General features: G+C 37.4%; 1 pseudogene; it reads right to left on the minus strand.

The window, feature by feature from the left end:
* Window positions 1–17,831: 17,831 nt before the first annotated feature.
* Window positions 17,832–18,770, minus strand: LOC123834485 (ribose-phosphate pyrophosphokinase 2-like; annotated as a pseudogene).
* Window positions 18,771–26,878: the final 8,108 nt, after the last annotated feature.

The raw sequence follows: 26,878 nt of genomic DNA on the forward strand, positions 1-26,878 counted from the left end.
TTCAGGTGTACAGCATAGTGATTCAGGAATTTTACGCATTACTCAGTGCTCATCATGGTAAGTGTATTCTTAATACCCTTCACCTAGTTTACCCATGGCTCCACCCACCTTGCCTCTGGTAACCACCAGTTTGTTCTCTATATTTAAGACTTTTTTTTGTTTGTCTCTTTTCCCTTTGTTTTGTTTCTTAAATTCCACATATGAATGAAATCATATGGTATTTGTCTTTCTCTGACTGATTTATTTCCCTTAGCATTATAATTTCTAGCTCCATATTGTTGCAAATAGCAAGATTTCATTCTTTTTTATGGCTAAATTATATATATTAATATATTACATATTAATATATATTTATATTATATTATACATGAAATATTATATATTTATATGTATATATCCCACATCTTCCTTATCCATTCATCTATCAATGAATACTTGGACTGCTTCCATAATTTGGCTGTTGTAAATAATGCTGCTATAAACATAGGGGTGCATATATCTTTTTGAATAAATGTTTTCATTTTCTTTTCTTTTTTTTTTAGTGTTTTCATTTTCTTTGGGTAAATACGCAGTAGTGGAATTACTGGATCATATGGTAATTCTATTTTTAATTTTTTGAGGAACCTCCATATTGTCTTCCATACTGTTTTCTACAGTGGCTGAACCAGTTTGCATTCCCACCAAAAGTGCACGACGGTTCCTTTTTTTCCCTGTTCAAGTCCTCTGCCCATTTTTAATCAGATTATTTGCTTTTTGGTGTTGAGTTGTGTAAGTTCCTTATATATTTTGGATATTAACCCCTTATTGGATATGTTATTTGCAAATATCTTCTCCCATTCCTTATGTTCTCTGTTGTTGTTGGTTTCTTTTATTGTGCAAAAGCTTTTTATTTTGGTGTAGTCCCAATAGTTTAATTTTACTTTTGTTTCCCTTGTCTTTGGAGACACATCTAGAAAACTGTTACTATGTATGGCTGATGTCAGAGAAATTACTGCCTGTGTTCTCCTCTAGGATTTTTATGGTTTCATGTCTCATGTTTAAGTCTTTAACACATTTTGAATTTATTCTTGTGTATGGTGTTATAAAGTAGTCTGGTTCTATTCTTTTTTGTAGCTATCCAATTTTCCCAGCATCATTTATTGAAAAGACAGTCATTTCTCCTTTGTATATTCTGCCTCCTCTGTCATAGATTAATTGACCATATAATTGTGGGTTTATTTTTGGGGTGTCTATTCTGTTACATTGATCTATGTGTCTATTTTTGTGCCAATACCATGGTGTTTTGATTATTACAGCTTTGTAGTATATCTTGAAATCCAGAATTGTGATACCTCCAGTTTTGTTTTTATTTTTCAAGATTGCTTTGGCTATTCAAGATCTTCTGTGGTTCCATATACATTTTAGTATCGTATGTTCTAGTTCTGTGAAAAATGTTGTTGGGATTTTGTTAGGATTGGATTGAATCCGTGGATTGCTTTGGTAATGTGGATATTTTGACAATATTAATTTTTCAATTTGTGTCATCTTCAATTTCTTTAATCAGTGTTTTATAGTTTTCACAGTACAGGTCTTTTACCTCTTGGTTAAGTTTATTCCTTGGCATTTTGTTTTTTTGACGCAATTATAAATTGTATTGTTTTCTAAATTTATCTTTCTGTGACTTTGTTGTTAGTGTATACAAATGCTACTGATTTCTGGGTATTAATTTTGTATACTGACTTCATTTATTACTTTTAGTAGTTTTTTGATGGAGTCTTTAGGATTTTATATGTATAGTATCATGTTGTTTACAAATAGGTACAGTTTAACTTCTTCTTTACCAATGTGGATGCCTCTTTTTTTCTTTTTCTTGTCTAGTTGCTGTGGCTAGGATTTCCAGTATTATGTTGAATAAAAATGGCAAAAGTGGATGTCCTTGTCTTGTTCCCTAGAGGGAAAGCTTAGTTTTTCACTAAGAAAAATGTATTATGGTAACTGTGGGTTTTTCATGTGAGGCCTTTATTATATTGAGGTATGTTCCTTCAAACCCCATTTTGTTGAGAGTTTCTACAATGAATGGATGTTAAATCTTGCCAAATGCTTTTTCTGTATCTATTGAAATGATCAAATATTTTTATGCTTTGTTTTGTTGAAGTGGTGTATGATATTGATTGATTTGTGAATATTGAACCATCCTTGTATCCCAGGAATAAATCCCACCTGATCATGGTGAATGATCTTTTTAATTCTTTGAATCCATGAGTATGGAATGTCTTCCCATTTATTTGTGCTCTTTCCACAATTTCGTTCATTAGTATCTTATACTTTTCAGTGTGCGGGTCTTTTACCTCCTTGATAAATTTATTGCTAGGTATTTTATTCTTTTACATGTAATTGTAAATGGGATTGTTTTCTTACTTTCCTTTTTGATAGTTTCTTTTTCATATATAGAAATGCAACATAGTTTGTATATTGGTTTTATATCCTGCAACTTTATTGCATTTATTTATTCTGTTTCTTGGTGGAGTCTTTAGAAATTTCTATATATAAAATCATGTCATCTACAAATAGTGACAACTTTACTTCTTCCTTTCCAATTTGGATGCCTTGTATTTCTTTTTCTTGCCTAATTGCTGTGGTTAGGAGTTCCAGTCCTGTGTTGAATAAAAGTGGCAAGAGTGGTCATTTCTCTCTTGTTTATGATTTTAGAGGGAAAGCTTACAGCTTTTCACCATTGAGTATGATGTTAGTTCTCATATTTGGTCTTTATTATGTTGAGAGTTGTCATATTTGGTCTTAGTAGATGTTGAGTTTTGCCAAATGCTTTTCTGCATCTGTTAAGATGATTATATGGCTTTTATCCTTTATTTTGTTAATGTGATGTATCATGTTTTTTGATATGTATATGTCAAACCAAACTTGCATCCCTGGAATAAATCCCACTTGATTGTGGTGTATGATACTTATAATATATTTTTGCATTCACTTTGCTAGTTTTTTGTTGAACATTTTTGCATTTGTGTTCATCAGAGATATTGGCCTGTAATTTTCTTTTCTTGTGGAGTCCTTGATTTTGGTATCAGGATAATTAATGCTAGTCTTGTAAAATAAGTTCAGGAACTTTTCCTTGTCTTTAGTTTTTTAGAAAGATTTTAAGAGAGATTTATATTAATTCTTTTTGAGTGATTGGGAGAATTCACTAGTGAAGCTGTCTGGTTGTAGACTTGTTTATTGGGAAGTTTTTGATTACGAGTTCAGTCTCCTTACTAGTAATTGGTATATTCAAATTTTCTGTTTTTTTATGGCTCAATCTTGGAAGGTTGTATGTTTCTAGGAATTTATTTCTTCTAGGTTGTCCACATATGTTGGTGTATAATTGTTCATTGTAGTCCCTTATGATCCTTTATATTTCTTTTGTATCAGTTGTAACATTTTCTTTTTCATTTCTGATTTTATATATTCAAGCCCTCTTTTTTTTAAAAGATTTTATTTATTAGAGAGAGAGAAAGAGAGAGAGAATGTGTGTGGGGAAGAGCAGAGGGAGAGGGATAAGCAGACTTTTTGCTGAGCATGGAGCCTGAGGCAGGGCTCAGTCTCAGGACCCTAAGATCATGACCTGAACCATAAACTAAGAGTTGAAAACTCAACCGACTGAGCCATCCAGGTGCCCCCCTTTTTTTCCCTTCATGGGTCTATCTAAAGTTCTGCCAATTTTGTTTATCTTTCAGGGAACCAGCTGTTGGTTTCATTAATCCTTTCTCTTTTCTTTTTAATCTACATTAATTTCTCCTTTGATCTTTGTTATTTCCTTCCTTCTAATAACTTTGGGCATTGTTCTTCTTCTAGTTCCTTGGGGTGTACAATTAGAGTATTTGAGATTTTTTCTTCTTTCTTGAGGTAGACCTGTATTGCACTGAACTTCTCTCTTGGAACTGCTTTTGCTATATCCCATAAATTTTGGTATATTGTGTTTATTTCCATTTTTTCATTTCTCAGGATATTTTTTGATTTCTCCTTTCATTTCTTCACTGTTCAGTAGCATGTTGGTCAAATCTCTACATATTTGTGATATTTCCAGTGTGTTTCTTAAAATTGATTTATTGTATATTTACTTTTTACCAGTGTGATTTATATTTTCACAGATTTTCTTGTTACTAATTAAAACCTGTTTTCATTTTAAAGAAGTTCCTTTAACATTTCTTGTAAGACTGGTTTAGTCATGATGAACTTCTTCAATGCTTGCTTGTCGAGAAAACTTTCTCTCCCCTTCAATTCTAAATGATAATTTTGCTGAGCAAGTATTCTTGGTTGGAACTTTTTCATTTTAGTGCTTTGAATATATCATGCCACTTTCTTCGGGCCTGCAGAATTTCTGCTGAAAATCTGATAGTCTTCTGAGAGTTACCTTATAACTAACACATTGTTTTTTCTCTCACTGCTTTTAAGATTCTCTCTTTATCTTTAACTTAGACATTTTAATTATAATGTGTCATTATAATTGTATAGATTTCTTTGGGTTCATCTTATTTGGAACTTTCTGGACTTCCTAGAGTGTTTGATTCCTCCTCCGGGTTGGAGAAATTTTCAGCCATTATTTCTTCAAATAAATTTTCTGTCTCTTTCTCTTTTCCTTCTGGGACCCTAATAATGTGAATGTTATTTTGCTTGATTTTGATCCCCTTAGTCCCTTAAGCTATCATTATTTATTTTTTTAAAGATTTTATTCATTTATTTGAGAGGGATTGAGAGAGAGCACTAGTGGGGTACAGGGCAGAGAGAGAAGCCGACTCCCCACCGAGCAGGGTGCCCAACGCAGGGCCTGATCCCGAGACCTGGGGATCACGACCCAAGCTGAAGGCACATGCTCAACTGACTGAGCCACCGAGGTGCCCCTATCATTACTTTTTTTTTTTTTATTATGTTCTATTAGTCACCATACAGTATATCATTAGTTTTTGATATAGTGTTCCATGATTCATTGTTTCTGTATAACACCCAGTGCTCCATTCAGTACATGCCCTCTTTAATACCCATCACCAGGCTAACCCATCCCCCCACCCCCCTCCCCTCTAGAACCCTCAGTTTGTTTTTCAGAGTCCGTAGTCTCTCATGGTTCGTCTCCCTCTCCGATTTCCCGCCCTTCATTTTTCCCTTCCTGCTATCTTGTTCTTCTTCTTCGTTTTTTTTTTTTTTAACATATAATGTATTATTTGTTGCAGAAGTACAGGTCTGTGATTCAACAGTCTTACACAGTTCACAGTGCTCACCATAGCACATACCCTACCCAATGTCTATCACCCAGCCACCCCATCCCTCCCACCCCCCACCATTCTAGCAACCCTCAGTTTGTTTCCTGAGATTAAGAATTCTTCATATCAGTGAGATCATATGATACATGTCTTTCTCTGATTGACTTATTTCATTCAGCATAATACCCTCCAGTTCCAGCCACATCGTTGCACATGGCAAGATTTCATTCCTTTTGCTGGCTACATAATATTCCATTGTGAATATGTACCACATCTTCTTTATCCATTCATCTGTCGATGGACTTCTTGGCTCTTTCCAGAGTTTGGCTATTGTGGACATTGCTGCTATAAACATCGGGGTGCACGTACCCCTTTGGATCCCTACATTTGTGTCTTTGGGGTCAATACCCAGTAGTGCAATTGCTAGGTCATAGGGTAGCTCTATTTTCAACTTTTTGAGGAACGTCCATACTGTTTTCCAGAGTGGCTGCACCAGCTTGCATTCCCACCAAAGGCGTAGGAGGGTTCCCCTTTCTCCACATCCCCACCAACATCTGTCGTTTCCTGACTTGTTAATTTTAGCCCTTCAGACTGCTGTGAGGTGGTATCTTACTGAGGTTTTGATTTGGATTTCCCTGATGCCGAGCGATGTTGAGCACTTTTTCATGTGTCTGTTGGCCATTTGGATGTCTTCTTTGGAAAAATGTCTGTTCCTGTCTTCTGCCCATTTCTTGATTGGATCATTTGTTCTTTGGGTGTTGAGTTGATAAGTTCTTCATAGATTTTGGATACTAGCCCTTTATCTGATAAGTCATTTGCAAATATCTTCTCCCATTCTGTCAGTTGTCTTTTGGTTTTGTTGAGTGTTTCTTTTGCTGTGCAAAAGCTTTTTACCTTGATGAAGTCCCAATAGTTCGTTTTAGCCCTTGCTTCCCCTGCCTTTGGTGATGTTTCTAGGAAGAAGTTGCTGCGGCCAAGGTCGAAGAGGTTGCTGTCTGTGTTCTCCTCAAGGATTCTGATGGATTCCTGTCTCACATTGAGGTCTTTCATCCATTTTGAGTCTATTTTTGTGTGTGGTATAAGGAAATGGTCCAGTTTCATTGTTCTGCATGTGGCTGTCCAATTTTCCCAACACCATTTGTTGAAGAGACTGTCTTTTTTCATTGGATGTTCTTTCCTGCTTTGCCAAAGATTAGTTGACCATAGAGGTGAGGGTCCATTTCTGGGCTCTCTGTTCTGTTCCATTGATCTATGTGTCTGTTTCTGTGCCAGTACCACACTGTCTTGATGATGACAGCTTTGTAATAGAGCTTGAAGTCTGGAATGTGATGCCACCAGCTTTGCTTTTCTTTTTCAAATTCCTCTGGCTATTCGGTGTCTTTTCTGGTTCCATACAAATTTTAGGATTATTTGTTCCATTTCTTTGAAAAAAGTGGATGGTATTTTGATAGGGATTTCATTGAATGTGTAGATTGCTCTAGGTAGCATTGACATCTTCACAATATTTGTTCTTCCATTCCATGAGCATGGAACGTTTTTCCATTTCTTTGTGTCTTCCTCAATTTCTTTCATGAGTATTTTATAGCTTTCTGAGTACAGATTCTTTGTGTCTTTGGTTAGATTCATTCCTAGGTATCTTATGGTTTTGGGTGCAATTGTAAATGGAATCGATTCCTTAATTTCTCTTTCTTCTCTCTTGTTGTTGGTGTATAGGAATGCCACTGATTTCTGTGCATTGAATTTATATCTTGCCACTTTACTGAATTCCTGTATGAGTTCTAGCAGTTTTGGGGTGGAGTCTTTTGAGTTTTCCACATAAAGTATCCTATCATCTGCAAAGAATGAGAGTTTGACTTCTTCTTTGCCAGTTCGGATGCCTTTTATTTCTTTTTGTTTTCTGATTGCTGTGACTAGGACTTCTAATACTATGTTGAATAGCAGTGGTGATAGTGGACATCCCTGTCGTGTTCCTGACCTTAGGGGGAAAGCTCTCAGTTTTTCCCCATTGAGAATGATATTTGCTGTGGGCTTTTCATAGATGACTTTTATGATATTGAGGTATGTGCCCTCTTTCTCTATACTCTGAAGAGTTTTGATCAAGAAAGGGTGCTGTACTTTGTCACGTGCTTTTTCTGCACCTATTGAGAGGATCATATGGTTCTTGTTCTTCTTTTATTAATGTATTGTATCACCTTGATTGATTTGCAGATGTTGAACCAACCTTGCAGCCCAGGGATAAATCCCACTTGGTCATGTGAATAATCCTTTTAATGAACTGTTGGATCCTATTGCTAGCATTTTGGTGAGAATTTTGCATCCATGTTCATCAAGGATATTGGTCTGTAATTCTCCTTTTTGATGGGGTCTTTGGTTTTGGGATCAAGGTAATGCTGGCCTCATAAATCGAGTTTGGAAGTTTTCCTTCCATTTCTATTTTTTGGAACAGCTTCAGAAGAATAGGTATTAATTCTTCTTTAAATGTTTGGTAGAATTCTCCTAGGAAGCCATCTGGCCCTGGGCTCTTGTTGGGAGATTTTTGATGACTGCTTCAATTTCCTTAGTGGTTATAGGACTTCAGGTTTTCTATTTCTTCCTGTTTCAGTTTTGGTAGTTGATACATCTCTAGAAATGCATCCATTTCTTCCAGATTATCTAATTTGCTGGCATATAGTTGCTCATAATATGTTCTTATAATTGTTTGTATTTCTTTGGTGTTGGTTGTGATCTCTCCTCTTTCATTCATGATTTTATTTATTTGGGTCATTTTTCTTTTTGATAAGTCGCTAGGGGTTTATCAATCTTATTAATTTTTTCAAAGAACCACCTCCTAGTTTCGTTGGTGTGTTCTACTGTTCTTTTGGATTCTATTTCATTGATTTCTGCTCTGATCTTATTATTTCTCTTCTCCAGCTGGGTTTAGGCTTTATTTGCTGTTCTTTCTCCAGCTCCTTTAGGTGTAGGGTTAGGTTGTGTATTTGAGACCTTTCTTGTTTCTTGAGAAAGGCTTGTATTGCTATATACTTTCTTCTTAGGACTGCCTTTGCTGCATCCCAAAGATTTTAAACAGTTGTGTTTTCATTTTCATTTGTTTCCATGATTTTTTAAAATTCTTCTTTAATTTCCTGGTTGACCCATTCATTCTTTAGTAGGATGCTCTTTAGCCTCCATGTATTTGAGTTCTTTTCGACTTTCCTCTTGTGATTGAGTTCTAGTTTCAAAGCACTGTGGTCCGAAAATATGCATGGAATGATCCTAGTCTTTTGGTATTGGTTGAGACCTGATTTGTGAGCTAGGATGTGATCTATTCTGGAGAATGTTCCATGGGGACTAGAGAAGAATGTGTATTCTGTTGCTTTGGGATGGAATGTTCTGAATAGATCTGTGAATTCCATTTGGTCCAGTGTGTCACTTAAAGTCTTTATTTCCTTGTTGATCTTTTGCTTAGATGATCTGTCCATTTCAGTGAAGGGGGTGTTAAAGTCCCCCACTATTATTGTATTGTTGTTGATGTGTTTCTTTGCTTTTGTTATTAATTGGTTTATATAATTGGCTGTTCCCATGTTAGGGGCATAGATATTTACAATTGTTAGATCTTGTTGGTTAGACATTTTAAGTAGGAGATAGTGTCCTTCCTCATCTCTTATTATAGTCTTTGGTTTAAAATCTAATTTGTCCCGGGGCACCTGGGTGGCTCAGTCGTTAAGCGTCTGCCTTCGGCTTGGGTCATGATCCCGGGGTCCTGGGATTGAGCCCCGCATCAGGCTCCCTGCTCAGCGGGAGGCTTGCCTCTTCCTCTCCTCCTGCTTGTGTTCCCTCTCTTGCTGTCTCTCTCTCTGTCAAATAAATAAATAAAATCTTTAAAAAAAATTAAAAAAAATAAAATCTAATTTGTCTGATATAGGGATTGCCACCTCAGCTTTTTTTTGGTGTCCATTAGAATGGCAAGTCGTTTTCCACCCCCTCGCTTTCAATCTGGGGGTGTCTTTGGGTCTAAAAGGAGTCTCTTGCAGACAGCGTATCGATGGGTCTTGTTTTTTTATCCAGTCTGATCGCCTGTGTCTTTTGATTGGGACATTTAGCCAAATTACATTCAGGGTAACTATTGAAAGATATGAATTTAGTGCCATTGTATTGCCTGTAAGGTGACTGGACTGTATGTTGTCTCTGTTCCTTTCTGGTCTATGTTACTTTTAGGCTCTCTCTTTGCTTAGAAGACCCCTTTCAATATTTCTTGTAGGGCTGGTTTCGTGTTTGCAAATTCCTTTAGTTTTTATTTGTCCTGGAAGCTTTTTATCTCTCCTTCTATTTTCAATGACAGCCTAGCTGGATATAGTATTCCTGGCTGCATATTTTTCTCGTTTAGTGCTCTGAATATATCATGCCAGTCCTTTCTGGCCTGCCAGGTCTCTATGGATAGGTCTGCTGCCAATCTAATGTTTCTACCATTGTAGGTTACAGATCTCTTATCCCGAGCTGTTTTCAGGATTTTCTCTTTGTCTCTGAGACTCCTAAGTTTTATTATTAGATGTCGAGGTCTTGACCTATTTTTATTGATTTTGAGAGGGGTTCTCTGTGCCTCCTGGATTTTGATGCCTGTTTCCTTCCCCAAATTAGGGAAGTTCTCTGCTATAATTTGCTCCATTATACCTTCTGCCCCTCTCTCTCTTTCTTCTTCTTCTGGGATCCCAATTATTCTAATATTGTTTCATCTTATGGTATCACTTATCTCTCAAATTCTCTCCTTGTGATCCAGTAGTTGTTTATCTCTCTTTTTCTCAGCTTCTTTATTTTCCATCATTTGGTCTTCTATATCACTGATTCTCTCTTCTGCCTCATTTATCCTAGCAGTTAGAGCCTCCATTTTTGATTGCACCTCATTAATAGCCTTTTTGATTTCGACTTGGTTAGATTTTAGTTCTTTTACTTCTCCAGAAAGGGTTTCTCTAGAAGCTTCCATGCTTTTTTCAAGCCCAGCTAGTATCTTTAAAATCGTCATTCTGAACTCTAGTTCTGACATCTTACTAATGTCCGTATTGATTAGGTCCCTGGGAGTCAGTACTGCCTCTTGTTCTTTTTGTTGAGGTGATTCTTTCCATCATGTCATTTTGTCCAGAGGAGAATAGATGAATGAGAGAACAAAATACTAACAGGGTAACAACGTCCCCAGAGAAATACACACTAAACAAATCAGGAGAGACCTGAAACTGGTGAAAAGAAAGGGAAAGAAAAAAAAAAGAAAAAAAAAAAAAGAAAAAGATAGAAACAAACAAAAAAACAGAATATGATCAAATATGATCAGGCTGGTGCATAGATCAGTGCCACACACTAGATCTTGGGCGTATTTTGGTGTGTTAGAGAAAGTGCCTCCCAAAATTTTAAAGACAGGAAAACTTATATATGTATAAAAATAAGGGTAAATATGATGAAGGGATGGAATATGACTGTAAAGATGAAAATTATAAAAGATTTTATAAACGGAATTGATAAGAAGTTGGTTGAAAAAAGAAAGAAGAGGATTTAAAAAAAGAAAAAAGAATGTGATCAGGCAGGAGACTAGAACAAATCCATACACTAGAGATTTAGGGTATATTTTGGTCTGTTAGAAGAATCTGTATCCCAAAATTTTAAAGAGAGAACAACTTATATATATATATACCAAAAATAAGGTTAACTACAATGAAGGGATAGAATATGACTCTAAAAATGAAAAACAAAAACGATTTTTTAAAAAAGGGATTGATAAGATGTTGGTTGAAAAAGGGAAAAAGAGAAATTCAAAAAAAAATTAACTTTGAAAGAATAAAGAATCAGGGGGAAAAAAGCCATTAATTCTATGTGCAGTATTGCCCTAGTGCTGGCGTTCTGCCCTTTTCAATGATCGGTAAACTTGGTCTTGGCTGGATGTTCTTGCTGACCTCCTGGGGGGCAGGGCCTGTTGCAGTGGTTCTCAAATGTCTTTGCCCAAGGCAGAATTGCCCCACCCTTGCCGGGGCGGGCTAAGTAATCTCCAGTTTGCTCTCGGGAGCTTTTGTTCCCTGCAAACTTTCTGTATGGCTTTGGAGGATGAGAGTGAAAATGGCAGCCTCCCAGTCTCCTCCCCAGAGGAGCCGAGAATTCAGGGCCCCACTCCTCAGTGCACCCCCAGAGCAAAGCAGTCAATCACTGCTGTCTCCTTGGTCTCTGGCCACACTCCGTGCTCACCTGGCCTGTGACTGAGCATTTCTGTCTCTGGCACCTGACCCCGTGTGGAGTCTCCAAACCCAGCAGATCTCTGTGGTGAGCTCCCACGCCGTTCCTCCCAGGGGTGGAAGGGGAGTCTCCCCGGATCTGCCGCTTGTTGGGTCCCTGCTGGAAGAGCAGTGGCCTGACTGTGCCCCAGATCACGGTTTATGGCAACCCCGAGCTGAGAGCCTGCGCCTTGGCTCCTTCTCTGCAGCCGGCTTCCCTGCTCCGATACCTGGGAGCTCTGCCACACTCAGGCACCCCCGGTCTTTTTGTGACCCCAAGGGTCTGAGACCACACTGTGCCAGTGAGAGTTCCACCCCCCACCCCCCATTTAGCCACTGGAGCAACGTCCCTCAGTGGAGCAGACTTCTAATAAAAGTTCCGATTTTGTGCTCCACGGCTCTATCACTTGCCAGAAGCGGCCGAGGGAGGTCCCCTCCCCCTGCCGTCTGTCTTTCAGAATATCGCCTCAGATTCACTTCTCCGCATGTCCTACCTTCCAGAAAGTGGTCGCTTTTCTGTTCAGAGAGTTGCTGCTATTCTTTTCTTTGATCTCTTCTTGAGTTCGTAGGTGTTTAGAATGGTTTGATCCCTATCTAGCTGAATTCTTGGGACCAGATGAAATTTAGGTCTCCTACTCCTCCACCATCTTGCTCCTCCCTATCATTACTTTTTAAAAATTATTTTTTTCTCTGCTTGGATGAGTTCCACTGTCCTGTTTTTGAGATTACTGATCCTTTCTTCTGCTTCATCTAATGTCTTGTTGAATCTCTTGCATAATTTTCAATTCCGTTATTATATTCTTCAGTTCTATGAGTTCTTTTTGATATATTCTTATATTTTCTATCTTTTTGTTGAAGTTCTCACTGTGTTTATCCATTCTTCTTCCAAGTTTGGTGAGCATCTTTATGACTGTCACTTTGAACTCTTTTTTAGGTGAATTACTTATCCATATTTCATTAAGGTTTTTTCCAGAGGTTTATCTTATTCTTTTGTTTAGAACATATTTCTCTGTTTCTTCATTTTACTTGACTGTTTTTTATTTTATTTTTTTCCATGTATTAGGTGAAACAGCTATTTTTCCTAATCTTTCGGGAGTGCACTCCTTTAGAACATGAACCTTATTATTTAACCTTGCCCTAACTTTTGGATGTTTCTTGAACCTTTGTCATTGTCTAAGCAGCCTGATTTATTTTTAATAGCTTCAGTTGTTGAGGATGTACTAGCATCTAGTTTCAGGTCAATTAGAGGCCAGACCCTTACTTAGGCAGCAGCTTTTAAAATATGTAATATATACAATCCTGTGGGACTGTCATTGTAGATCCTGCTGGCTTCGAGATTAGGAGATCAGGTGCTGTCCCCTTTGCAACCCTTGCAAAAATTGGGCTCCAGAGAAGTGTATAGGCCCCTTTCTGGGAGGTACAGGTGAGCTATAGTAAGGCAGAGAGAGAGTGTAAAGATGATGTCTCCTGGTCTATATTTCCTGAGAGTACCTCTCTAGCCTCAAGGCAAACTTGAAGCCTAGCTCTCAGGCTGAAGCTCCAGGACAAGATAGTGGACCTCTTTCAGAGAAAGTCTGGGAGTGTGTTTTAGTCTGCTGGCTGTGTAGCACTCTGGGAGTGGTGGCCTGCCAAGAACATCTCTCCGATTGTTATAGTCCCATGGGACCTAGGACATCAAGCTGTCTTGGCCACCAGAATCAGGTGATCAAGCATCTCCTGTATGGCAGCCTCAAATACTAGGGTACCAGATGTAAAAACTGGGACACCAGACACAAATAAGAGCTCCCTTCCAAGAGATATTGGTGCTCTGAAATGTGATAGAGGGAGAACATAAAGATAGTGCCTGCCACTCTGGGTCTCTTGAAAGGTTTATAGTCAACTCTTAGATATGTATTTAATTTGAAGCCTACTTTTAGGGCTGCAGCTATGATGATAAGCTTATATGTATTTTTTCACAGAGAGACTCAGTTCGTAGTCTATTGCTTCTTGCTGTGCCCTAAGGGCAGTAGCTCTTTGCAAACTCTTACTTGGTTATAATCTTGTGGGATGCACAAATGTAAGGCCTGCTCGCCTTCAGAGCCAGAGGAGTTCTCTGGCAGCAAAATCAAGGTGCCAGACAGGAGTATAAGCTCCTTCCTGGGATACTGGTAAGCTGAAGTGAGGCAGAGGAAGAGTACAAAGGCTGCATCCATTGGCCTCCTTTCCCTGAGAGTACCTATGTAGGCCTCTAGGAGTATGCTAGACCAGGAGCCTGCTCATCAGGCCAGTGCTCCTGGGGAGGCAAATAGGTCTCCTTCTCAGAAAGATAGGGTGTTTCAGTTATTGATCTGTACAGTGCCCCGGGGGTGTTAGTCTGCCAAGAACTGTCTCTGATTGTTACAGTCCCTTGGGACTCAAGAATGCAAGCCCCTGTAGCCTCTAGAACCAAGTGCTCAGGAGGCATCTCCTGGGATCCACTCTAAAAACTGGATTACAAGACACTGGCACTGTGCCACTTTTTTTTAAAGATTTTATTTATTTATTTGACAGAGAGAGACAGTGAGAGATGGAACACAAGCAGGGGGAGTGGGAGAGGGAGAAGCAGGCTTCCTGCTGAGCAGGGAGCCCAGCGCAGGGTTCGATCCCAGGACCCTGGGATTATGACCTGAGCCGAAAGCAGATGCTTAATGACTGAACCACCCAGGCACCCCTCACTGTGCCACTTTTAGTGAGGCAGGGGAGAGCATAGGGATGGCATATGCCTACTGGCTATGGCAAGGTAGAGGGAGAGTGCAAAAATGGGGCACACCAGTGTCTCCATCCTTGGAGAGAATCCCAACAGGTCTCTGCCCTTCCAGTTGAAGCTTTAAGATTAGTAAACGAATCTCCTTTACATGTAGTCTGGGTACTTTCCAAACTGCTGCCTTTGTAATGGGCCCTGGGTCAAGTGAGTCTCTAGATGAGTCCTTAAAGAGCAGTCTCTCAGTTTGCTACAGATCCCCAGGTCTGAGAATTGTCTCTCAGATACAGGTCTTAAGAGTTGGAGTGCTTGATGTAGATTACAAATCTTCATTCCTCTAGGAGAAGCTTGGTTTGTGAGATCCCTCCTGATTATGGGTTCATATGCCAGGGCAGTAAATTTTAAGCAAAACAGTGTCTTAGCCTCTCCTATCCACCTTGATATGGCCCTTTTTTCATTTGATGTGAACCAAATGTTCAGCTAGTTCTCAGGTCTTTTTCAGAGGCAATTGTTCTACATGTGGTTGTGGATTCAGTGTGTTCATGGGAAGGAATGAGTTCAGGGTCTTTCTACACCACCATCTTCTATTTCAAAGGATTTTCTAAACAGTTACATTGTCTGTGAATAAAGACAGTTTTCTTTCCTCCTTTCTAATATGATGGCTTTTATTTCTTTCTTCCCTTATTGCCATGACTAGAAACTCTAACACAATATTGAATAAAAGAGGTGAGAGTGGACAACCTTGTCTTCTCCCTAATTTGGGGCTATAGCATTCAGTTTGCCATAATTAAGTATGATGTTAGCTTGGATTTTTCATAGATTCTCTTTTTCAGGTTGAGGAAGTTTCCTTCTATTATTTGTTTTCTGCAAGTTTTTTATTAGCAGTAGAAAGTGATCTATTCAAATGATTTTTCTGCATGTATTGAATTGAACATATACTTTTCCTTTTGTAGTTTGTTAATATGATCATTACATTGATTGGTTTTCAGATGTTAAGCTAATCCTTCATTTCTGGGATGAATACTTCTTAATCATATTGTATTATCCTTTTTATATAGTGACAGATATTTTTTCCTAAAACTTAATTAGAATTTAAAAAACCATATTAATGGGGGATATTGGGTAGTTTTATTTTCTTGCAATGTCTTTGTGTGTTTTTCTTTTTTTTTTTTAAAGAAGTAGCATGGTTTTTTGAAATGTTTTAGTACAGTGTTGGACGATCTTAAAACTTTATATTCTACAAGCACTGCAAATAATATATTCCTAATCAGCAGAGTTAGATGGGACCAATATATTTGGTGTTTCATTTAATTATTCCCACACAATCAGCAAGGGATATGCAAGTTCTAGGGTTGGGCTACTCCCGAAGCTGCCTTCTTCATCTTTTTTAAAACTGAAACCATCACAGGGTGATGGGTGTTGAGGGCATGTGCCGTGATGAGCACTGTGTGTTGTGCTTGGCTGATGAATCATTGAACATTGCATCAGGAGCTGATTATGTACTATACAGTGGCTAACTGAACATAAAAAAAAAAATCTTTGAAATTAAAAAAAAATAAAACTGAAACCATCAAATAGTTAAGGTCTACATTGCCTCTGTATATGGCCAAGTCTAGTCTAATTAGTTAATATATCAGAAATCCTTGAAAATAAAAAGTGAGGTTAAATGATAGAAACAGTTAATTCTTAATTCAGACAATGACAATATAGATTTTTCTATTTTTTTTTTTAATCTGAAGATTATCTTAAAACTAGCTCCATATCTTAGGTTCAATCTTAACATGAAATGTTTACCTCTAAATAAACTTTTTTCAGTCATGTGAATATGTATGCCAAGGCTGTCTACCTCTTCATGTTTATAACTACATTTTCATTTGTCTGTGCATAGAAATCCCAAGAGATAGATAACAATCATTTATCAAAACTAAAAATTATGTAATCTAACTAAATAGGCTCTTTACATACTCATGTCAACTCTTTCTAGATATAGTCAATCTGTATTGCATAGCTGACTGTACCAGGCTACAATACCATTTTTTTTTCAAAAGCAATTTTAAGGTACAGCAAAGTGCTCATTTTTACGATGACGAAAGTGATACTTTTTAACTTAAATCTCTGCTGTAGTGAAGTTTGAAACCTTAAAGATTGCTGTTCAAATTTGTTAGTGACTTAAAGATTTGATTTTTCTGCCCAAAGAATTTAGATCAGAGAATTTCCTCTATTCAAGTTTTAAGATTCAGCAGAAACTAGAGATTGTTAATATTCCAAGGCTTTGTGCAGGCAAATTCTCTTCTTTGGGGGCTGAAGAATTCAGAGCCAATGTGGATATGACAAAACTCACAGGGAGTCAGTGCTTGCCTTCGGCCCCAGGCAGGTAGACACCTCACTGAGGAGGATGTTGTCAAGGGCCATCTTGTTAATAAAGCAATCTTTGCCTCCATGGTTACTCTTGGCCATCATTTGAACATTATCTTGATGGAGGAAAAATTAGTGCTTACTAATCTGTACTTTTTTTTGGAGGCCTTTCTTACCCACATTTTTCATGTAACAGTTTTAAAACGTTAAAGTAATCAGTTGCCTAGGAGACTTGCTACTTCTGATTACAAAGGCAAAAGAGTATTAAATCAAAACTAAGGAAGTAATGTTTAAAAAAGAATTTGGGGGCACTCACAAAAATTCACTTTTTTATTATGTCAGAAACAAAATAATGATCAGACTAGTAAATTGAGGGGACTTAGGGGAGTCTTTGTTTTCGTGGAAATCCACAACATGAAATTATTGGAAAAAAAGCAAAGTAAAAGCTAGAGCTAAAAATAGGTGGTAAAGCAAGATGGCAGGACAGGAGGAGCTGCTCAAAGAACTGTCTGCTTGGGATGGCGGAGCACAGTGTGAGTGCAACCAGTGGGCCTGCAGAGTCTGTCTCCAAATACTTTCTCAGTCAGATATATTGCTGAACATAATTTTGGAATTTTAGAACATGATATTTCAGGTAAGTGATAGTTATAACATATTTTTTAGAAGTGGCAATAAAAAATACTGAACTGCATTGCCTCTGATGTGTCTCATTTTTATCAGAAAGTAAACGTGTCAGTGACCATCTTAAGCTATATAAAATTTGGTCAAATTAAGCACAACAACAATGGTTTATTTGAAACCTGCTTCCTAAAAAAAAATAAAATAAAAATTCAGGGTATTATTGATTTTCTCAGGTTCACTCAGAAGTAAAGGCTAATTCTGTATACAGGGTTTTACCCAAATGTCCTTTGGCATTATCATTATTTACACAGAAGGCTTTAATCTGAAGTCACCTTTGGCACCCTCAAAATATATAAACTATGAACTTCTGCAATGGAATTATATACTTGAAATTTGTGGCCTCAGAGTACTGACAGACCAAAGAAAAGGGTCACTTATCAGAACAAATCAGGATGATGAATTATTCTCACTAATGAAAGATCAAATAACCACTGCCCTCTCCACAAACTGGAAATAAATGGTCTTGAGCTTGAGAAGGGGGAAACAATGGATTCTGGAGTATACAAAGATCAGATGCTTTTGCCTTATCCTACAGTTGCTGAGTCCTAAAACTAAAAAGTCAGATAAACACATGTAATTCAGAAGCCAGTGAAGGCTTGCTCCACACTTCACATCTGGGATCTATAGTAGGATGTAACCAAACAGGTAAAACACAGATTTATCGTTGTGTGTCCTTGGGATTGCCTCTGCCAAGATCATAGAGATATCAGTAACCTGAATCTTGGAACAGTGTCTCATTTTGTCCCCTTGTGGAATGGTGTTTGTGACAACAGCTTCAAAGGCAGCATTATTTATGCTGGAAATAGCTGGCCTAGAGAAGATTCCATGGGTAAGAATAGCATAAACTTTGGTGGCTCCTGAGAGTAGCTTGTCAGCAGCATGGCAGCTACATGTGTCAGCCATGTCCTCCATGAGGACAGACATGTGGTCCTTCACGTGGCCCACCAGAACCATCTGGTCCATTTCATTTGCTTTCTGATTCTCTTTGTGAATCAAGGGAAATTCCACATTCACCCATTCACTGCAATTGATACATCCATTTTAGCTCTCCTGGCATCAGGTAAATGATAATACAGTTCCTCCACTTGGCAATGTTCTCCCAAATCCACTGCAGGACTGCAGGCTCCGTGGACAGATTATCCACTGGAATCTCAAAGAATCCCTGGATCTGAGAGACATGCAGGTCCACGGTGATGATGTGATCTGCCCCAGCAAGAGCATAGTGGCCACAAGTTTCACAGAAATTGGAGCACAACTTTTGTCCTTTTTATTTTGTCAAGAGTGTGGAAAATGGGATCACAGCAGTCACCCTGGATGATGACAAGATCTTGTAGGCGTTGATCATGACAAGGAGTTCCATCAGGTTGTTGTCGATTTCTCCACAGCTACTCTGGATGTTCTAGACATCTTCACCCTTCCTGCTTTCACTGATCTCATCGTTGGTCTCCTGGTTGCTGAACTTCTTAGTGACCACCTGCCCAGCTCCAGGCCCAGCCAGTCGGCCACATGCTGGGACAGGTCCTGGTGCAAGCTGCTGCTGAAGAGCATGATGTTGGGCATGGCAGAGGTGGCGGGCACCGGAGGCTGCCATGCAAGCAGGCTGTCCCTGTCTGATTATGATGTCATGGTGATTCTGGCATTATAGAATTATTTGTGAATTATTTCTTTCAATTTTTTTTGGAAGCATATGTGTAGGATTGGTATTATTTTTTTCCTTGAATTTTGGGATAAATGGTCTGTCAAACTATTTGTACCTGGATTTTTTCTGTGTTTGGGAAAGTTAACTACAATTAAATATTTTTCATAGATAGTATTCTATTTCTTATGTAGGCATTAGTAGTTGTATCTTTCAAGGAATTTATCCATTTCATCTAAGTTGCTGAATTTATTGCCATAAATATGTTTACAGTGTTCCCTTACTATCTTTTAAATATTCATAGAATCTATAGTTCTTTTGCTTCCCTCATTCCTAAGTTTGGTAACTAGTGTCATCTCTCTTTTATTTAAATTTTTTTCTAGTAGTCTAGCTAGAATGTATGTCAATTTTATTGATGTTATTAAAGAACCATTTTTTGGTTTCATTTTTTTAAAATTTTCTGAATTCTAGATAATTTATGCTCTGATATTTATTTTATTTCCTCTTTCTACTTTGGAAACTGATGTCATTGATTTGAGTTGATTCTTATTTTCCAGTGTAAGTATTAAGTGCTTTAAATTTCTCCCTAAGTACTGTTTTTTAGTGGCATCCCACATGTTTTGATATGTTTTATTAGTTTTATAGGGCTGTTGTACCAAAGTGTTATAAACTGGGTGGCTTTATACAATAGAAATTTTATTCTCTCACAGTTCTAGAGGCCAGAAGTCTGGAATCAAGGGGTCAGCAAGGCCATGCTCCCTCTGGGACTCTCGGTACAATCTTCCTTGACCCTTCCTGGCTTTTCATGGTAGCAGTAATTCTTGGTGTACCTTGGCTTGAAGGTGCATTGTACTCATCTCTGTGTCTGTCATCATGTGATGTTCTTTCTGTGTGTATCTCTTCTTGTAAGGGCACCAGTCATTTTAGATTACGGCTCACCTTATCCAGTATTACCTCATCTTCTTGAGTTAACTAATTATACCTATAATGACTCTATTTTCAAATAAGGTCACATATGTTCTGAGATCCTGGGGGTTTAGAAGTTGAACATAATTTTTGGGGGGTACAGTCTAACCCATAATAATTGTGTTTGTATTTTCATTCTGTTCAAAATACATTCTAATTTCTCTTTCTACTTTTTTCTTTTTTAGAGCCATGGATTATTTAAAAGTATTTCTTAGTTTTTAAATATTAGAGTTTTTCAATGTAATTTTTTGTGAGTTTGTTGATGATAAATTCTTGTTGCTATTATATGTCTGAAAAAATATTTTGACTTCATTTTTCAAAGATGTTTTCTCTAGGTATAAAATTCTACAGTTAAAAAAAAATATTTAATTATTTGAAAGAGAGAGAGAGAGCACAAGCAGGGGTGGGTAGAGGCGGAGGGAGAAGCAGACTCCCTTCTGAGCAGTGTGCTCAGTCCCAGGACCCTGGAATCATGACCTGAGCTGATGCAGATGCTTAACCGACTGAGCCACTCAGGTGCCCCTACTGTTTTTGTTGTTGTTGTTGTTTGTTTTTTTGGCACTCTTTTTTCTTCTTAGTACTTTAGACATATTGCTCCATTGTGTTCCTTCTTGCATTGCATCCAACTAGAAATCTGTTGTCATTTTCACATCTTTTTGTCTGTATATTACATGTTTATTTTTAGGGGGCTGCTTTTAAGACTTTGTCTTTATCACTGATTTTAAGCAATTTTATTATGATATACCCTGGCATGGTTTTTTCTTTTCTTTCTTTCTTTCTTTCTTTCTTTCTTTCTTTCTTTCTTTCTTTCTTTCTTTCTTTCTTTCTTTCTTTCTTTTTTCCTCTTCCTTCCTTCCTTCCTTCCTTCCTTCCTTCCTTCCTTCCTTCCTTCCTTCCTTCCTTCCTTTCAAGATTTTATTTATTTATCTGAGAGAGAGAGAGAAAGCATACAAGCATGGGGGGGGGGGCAGAGGGAGAGGGAGAAGCAGATTCCCTGTTCAGCCGCGAGCCTGACATGGGCTCGATCCCAGGACCCTGAGATTATGACCTGAGCTGAAGGCAGACACTTAACCTACTGAGCCACCTGGGCGCCCCTCTTTGTTTCTTGTGCTTAGAGTTCACTGAGTTCTTTGGACTGGAGATTTATAGTTCTCATCATATTTGGAAAGTTTTGGAGGTTATTTCTTCAAATATTTTTTGCTTTCCCTTCTTGTTCTTTTCTCCATGGAAGACTAAATGTACATATCTTGGGTTGCTTGAAGTTGTCTCATAGTTCACAATGATACTATATATTCATTTTTTTGGGGGGGGGAGTTATTTCATTTTTCTATCCATATTTCATTTTGGATAGTTTCTGTTATTTTCTCTTTAAGTTCACTACTCTTTTTCTCCTGCAGTGCCTAATTACCATTAATCTTATTCAGAGATTTTTTCACCTTGGACAATGTAGTTTTTATCTTTAAAGTTTTATTTGGGTTTAAAAAAAAATCTTCCATGTCTTAACTTTTGGACATGTGGAAGATATTTAATTAAAAAAAAAAGATTTTATTTATTTATTTATTTGAGAGAGAGAATGAGAGAGAGAGAGCATGAGGGGGGGAGGGTCAGAGGGAGAAGCAGATTCCCTGCTGAGCAGGGAGCCCAATGTGGGACTCGATCCCGGGACTCCAGGATCATGACCTGAGCCGAAGGCAGTCGCTTAACCAACTGAGCCACCCAGGTGCCCCTTGAATATATTTATAGTAACATTTCTAATGCACTTATCTGCTAATTGTAACACTTGTAGCAGCTCTGGTACAGTTTATATTGATTGATTGATTTTCTCATTCTGAGTCATATTTTCCTGGTTTTTGAATGTGTGATATATATTTTTTCAGTTTTATAGAGGTATTATTAACTTATACTATACATATTTAAGATATCCAATGTGATTTGATATATGTATATACTGTGAAGTGATTACTATAATCAAACAAATTAACATATCCAACACCTCATACAGTTACCTCCCCCTTTTTGGATAAGAAATTTTGGAAATTTCAAATATACATTATCACTAACTGTAGTCTCCATGCTGTACATTAGATTTCCAGAGCTTATTCATCTTATAGCTGAGAGTTTGTACCCTTTGACCAACATCTCCCCATTTACCCCACATTCCCCAACCCCTGATAACTACCATTTTACTCTCTGCTTCTATGAGTTTGACTATTTTCGATTACACATGTAAGTGAGATCATACAGTATTTGTCTTTCTCTCTCTGGCTTATTTCACTTAGCATGATGTCCTTAAAGTTCATCCATGTTGTCACAAATGGCAGGATTTCCTTCTGTTTTAAGGCAGAATAATATCACACTGTGTAAACATATCACATTTTCTTTATCCATTCATCAATTAATGGCTATATAGGTTGCTCCCATAGATCTACTGTGAATAATGCTGCAAAAAACATGGGAGTGTAGATATCTTGAGATAGTGATTTTATTTTGTTTGATTATACACACAGAAATAGGATTGATGGATCATATGGTAGTTCATTTTTTCATTTTTCTGAGGAGACTTTCATACTGTTTGCCATAAAGGCTATACCAATTTATATAACCATCAGCAGTGTACAAGAGTTCCCTTTCACCACATCCTTACCAACACTTGTTATCTTTTGTGATTTTGATAATAACCATACATCTGGGTATGAGATGATATCTCATTAAGTCTTCTTATCATACACATACACAAATAAATAAGTAGGGTGGAAGGACACTTTTGGAGGTGATGATATGTTTATGAGATTGATTATGGTGATGAGTTCATAGTTATATATGCTTGTCTTCAAACTCATAAGGTAGTATACACTAAATATGTGCAGCTTTTTGTATGTCAATTATAACTCAAAGTATTTTTTTAAAAAATGCTTTTTTGTATGTCATTTATAACTCAAAGTATTTTTTTTTTAAAAATGCTTTACTAAAAAATACTTTACTATAGTTTTAGTGGGGCTTCAGAAAATATTGTAATTAGATACATGTGCTCAATCTACCATATTGAAACAGAGTCAATGTTAGTCACTATTAACTATTAGCATTCTTCTAAATATTCTCAGGATAAAAAGATATCTTCAAAATGTACACTTGTAAAACTTCAAATTCAAAGTTAGCTCTTTGTCCCTTTCTCAATTGAAAATAAGGAAAAGTGGGGGTGCCTGGGTGGCTCAGTCTGTTAAGCATATGCTTTTGGCTCAGGTTATTATCCTGAGGTCCCAGGATCGCGTCCCACAACAGGCTCCCTGCTCAGTAGGGAGCCTGCTTCTCCCACTCCCCTTGCTCCTCCCCTCTGCTCATGCTCTCTCTCTCTCTATCAAATAAATAAAATATTAAAAAAAAAAGAAAATAAAGAAAAGTCATCATCATTGAAAATAGGTTTCTCACTTTCTGGAGAAACCCAATTCTCACATTCTTATGGAACAGAGGCACATTCAAAGAGGACTGATTATTTGGGGGGTTTCTTGTACATTATCATTTTGAAGATGTTTTGGGTTATGGAGTTCTTCTCTAAGTTATTCAAGAACTCAAAAAATATAAGGAGAATGTTGAAAATAAGGAGTGTAGTTCTTTAAACATTAATCTGTAATACCTGGACTTACTCCTTTGTAGGCTCAAATCCCTGCTCAATCAGCTTAGCCTTATTTTGTTCCAGGATAGATACACTAAATACTATGAAATTGATCTCTGCCAGTGACCTTTCTAGTGTGAACTTGAGATGCTCCCTTCTTTTGTACATCAGTTTCCATGGAATTTTTCACTTAAAAGCAAGGCTTATCTATTTGAGCTAACCTGGATAAAATGTTCTCATCATTATTTGGTAGTGTTGTTTACTTTTTCCAGTACCAGTCCGATCAAGTGTACAAAGTTTTGGTATTCTTTTTAGAGAAAACCGCTTAATAAACAAAACCAGTGTTGTATTACAAACTCTACATTTTAAATATCCCCTTTCTTTCTTCTGACTCAACTGCAATCAAGCAAAATAAGATTGCTCTTAAGAGTTAGAGAGATTAGAATGGTGGAAATTTGTAACTCTTAAAAGTTGTATCAATTGTAGTTTAGTTTTGATTGATCTTATAGAAAGGTGCTCAAGCTTTTCCTTTGATGCAAAGTTTCATTTGGAAAGTCAAGACATGCACCAGTGAGCCTAGATGAATTTGCTACTTTGTTGTCTGGCAACAGTTTGGCTATTTTTGTTGAAATAATGTTGCCTTTTAAAAATCCTTGTGGATAGTTTTACTGTGTGTTGCCAAGTACCAAAAAGATAGGCACTTTCAAAGTCCATGATAATAAATGCTCACTGTATGGATGGTTTTTTCCTCCTAATCTTTACCCTAATTCAGGGGACTAAAACCTCATTTGTTAAGTCATTATTGGGAGAAATAACTTCTCCATTCTTTGTAAGCCTGCTTTAGGGAAAAAGACTTTTTATTTCTCCCTTTAATTAAAATATACAACTGACTTTTCAAATATGAATCTAATATACTTTTCTAATCAAAAGGAGGAGTTGCAAGGGAGATTTTACATATGGTTTCTAAAACTGCACTTAAAAATAAAAAGCAAATACTCTCTTCTTTGGACACTTATTCCATGAAACTTTGTGAGTTTAAAAGAGTAAAGAATCAGAACAAATTAAAAAATAAATGTGGGGTGGAGTTATTTTTTGAAGCACTGCCATGAGTTTCCTGGCTCAACTGGTGGGAGATGTCAAACAAGAAGCTGAAATAAATGAACACAAAAACCAAATAAGAACCATAACTTACACAAGGATGTGTTTTAAGTTTGGGAGAAATAGTTGTTGCTTTGGCTGACAAGGCCCGGTTGTTCAGTTTTGTTTCTTAAATCAGAGAAAATATATTGACATGCGCTTCAACATACATACAGAGTTTTTCAAAGTGACTCTTCCTTAGTATTGGAAATTCTTGGCCACTTTCCAGTCTAAGGAGAGGTTAGCCAAAGACTAAGGCTTTATTAAGACCACCCGAGATATCAGACGCCACCCCTCCTCTGAATCTGTGCCGCTGTAATACAAATGGAGAAATCTTAAAGGGTTGGAGGGTGAAATGGAGGGCAGATGGAGAGAGGAAGGGAAAAGGGAAGCAAAGAAAATGCAATTTTTCATCAGATGAAACTAAATTCCCCTTTCTGCTTTCTGAATAGATGAAGACACAAAACCATTACATCAATTCCTTATTAGCATAGATATTTTGTGTTTGTTGTATGTAGCCAGAAGAACACATTGTGATTTTCTATAATGCTCATATGTTGCCAACTGCAATGAGTATTTTGGGTATTGCTCAGATTTTGTTTTAAAGCATATATAATATTTTTAGAATGTCTGTCCTAGAAGATTAGTTCTATTAGCTCTAAATTTGTGCTATGATATTTTGCATGGCAGGCAACTATAGAAATTCATTGCATGGCATCTTGAAATCTGGCTGAACAAATTTGCTTTAAAAGATTCTCACAGAGGCACCTGGGTGGCTCAGTCATTAAGCGTCTTCCTTCAACTCAGGTCATGATCCCAGGGTCCTGGGATCGAGTCCCATGTTGGGCTCCCTGCTCAGCAGGAAGTCTGCTTATCCCTCTCCCACTCCCCCTGCTTGTGTTCCCTCTCTCGCTGTCTCTCTCTCTGTCAAATAAATAAAATCTTAAAAAAATAAAAGATTCCCACAAATGTTTGTTAGAATCAGTCAAGTGGTTATATACTTATCAGCAAAACATTCTTAACTGTCCTTCCCCAAAGTTGTATCAGTTCCTTTCCTGAGTGTCTCCTCAATTTTTTTTTTTAAGTTAAATGTGAGAGCACACTGAACAGAAAATGGTAGTTTCAAGTGCTACGCAGGAACTCAGTTATTTTTTTAACTAGCCATGAAATGGACATGAAATGGAGAAATGCATCAAAAAATATTCCAGGAGATCAAGGCAGATCAAATTTAAGAGAAAGAGATTAAAGGAAGCAGTTAACGGCGCCTGGGTGGCTCAGTCTTTTAAGTGGCTGCCTTCGGCTCAGGTCATGATCCCAGGGTCCTGGGATCGAGTCCTGCATCGGGCTCTCTGCTCAGCGAGAGTCTCCTTCTCCCTCTGCCTTTCCCCCTGGCTTGTGCTCTCTCTCTCACTCACTCTCTCTCTTTCTCAAATAAATAAATAAAATCTTTTTTAAAAAAAGGCAGTTAAATAAGAGACAATGTGAAGAAAGTATGATGGGGCATCAAAAAGAACAGTGAAGGGAGGACAGGTATGAAGTGTGAAGATTTGGACAAGAGAACTGGATAACTGTGTGCTTCGGAAGATGTGTGAGATCCTCTGTTAGTTGAAGAGGGATGGGTAGAAGTGGACTAATGACAAGAAGAAAGAGATTGAACAAAATGATTGTGTCTTGCACATGGTTCTCTTATAACTCTCCATGTGTGTTCCTAGGCCTTTACACTGCAACATGCAGTGCAGAGAACTGGTTTATTCACTCCTGTGACTGTTGCTCATTTCATATAAACATTCCCCTAGTGGTTTAAACATTTCTGGAAGCAATTAGGTTTCTTAGAAGTAACTCTGTGCTTTCCAATTGAGATGCTATGAAAAATGTTGCCAGTCTTAAAAGTCAGACATTTTTTTATTACTGTAAGGATCTTTAAAATTCTCATGAAGAAATTATTGTCCATGGACCCAGGATTTTGGAAACTTCTGCATGTATGCATCTAAATATCTATCTATCTGAACAAATAAGTACAGGAGTTTTTAGATGCTCCTATTCTGTTATGAATATATACATACTTAAAAGACTGGCCTATAGTGCTCTTCATAAATTCATATTTCAACCTTCTGAACTTGGGAAGAAAATTAAGAAAAGTTTTATTATTTTTTTCAAGCAAAGTTGGATTGGGTTAGAATATTCTGCATACACTTCAAATTTCCATTTCTCAAAATGAAAAGAAAAAAATGCATTACTTCAAAGATCTATCACTTTAAATTGTACATCTTATAACTACACAGTTAAGTTCAAAATTTTAATCCTCAATTCATTGACAAT

The sequence above is a fragment of the Mirounga angustirostris genome, unplaced genomic scaffold (assembly GCF_029215605.1).
Source record: "Mirounga angustirostris isolate CCGP_5_RB_7025 unplaced genomic scaffold, mMirAng1.0.hap1 SCAF_1, whole genome shotgun sequence".
Classification (NCBI taxonomy): domain Eukaryota; kingdom Metazoa; phylum Chordata; class Mammalia; order Carnivora; family Phocidae; genus Mirounga; species Mirounga angustirostris.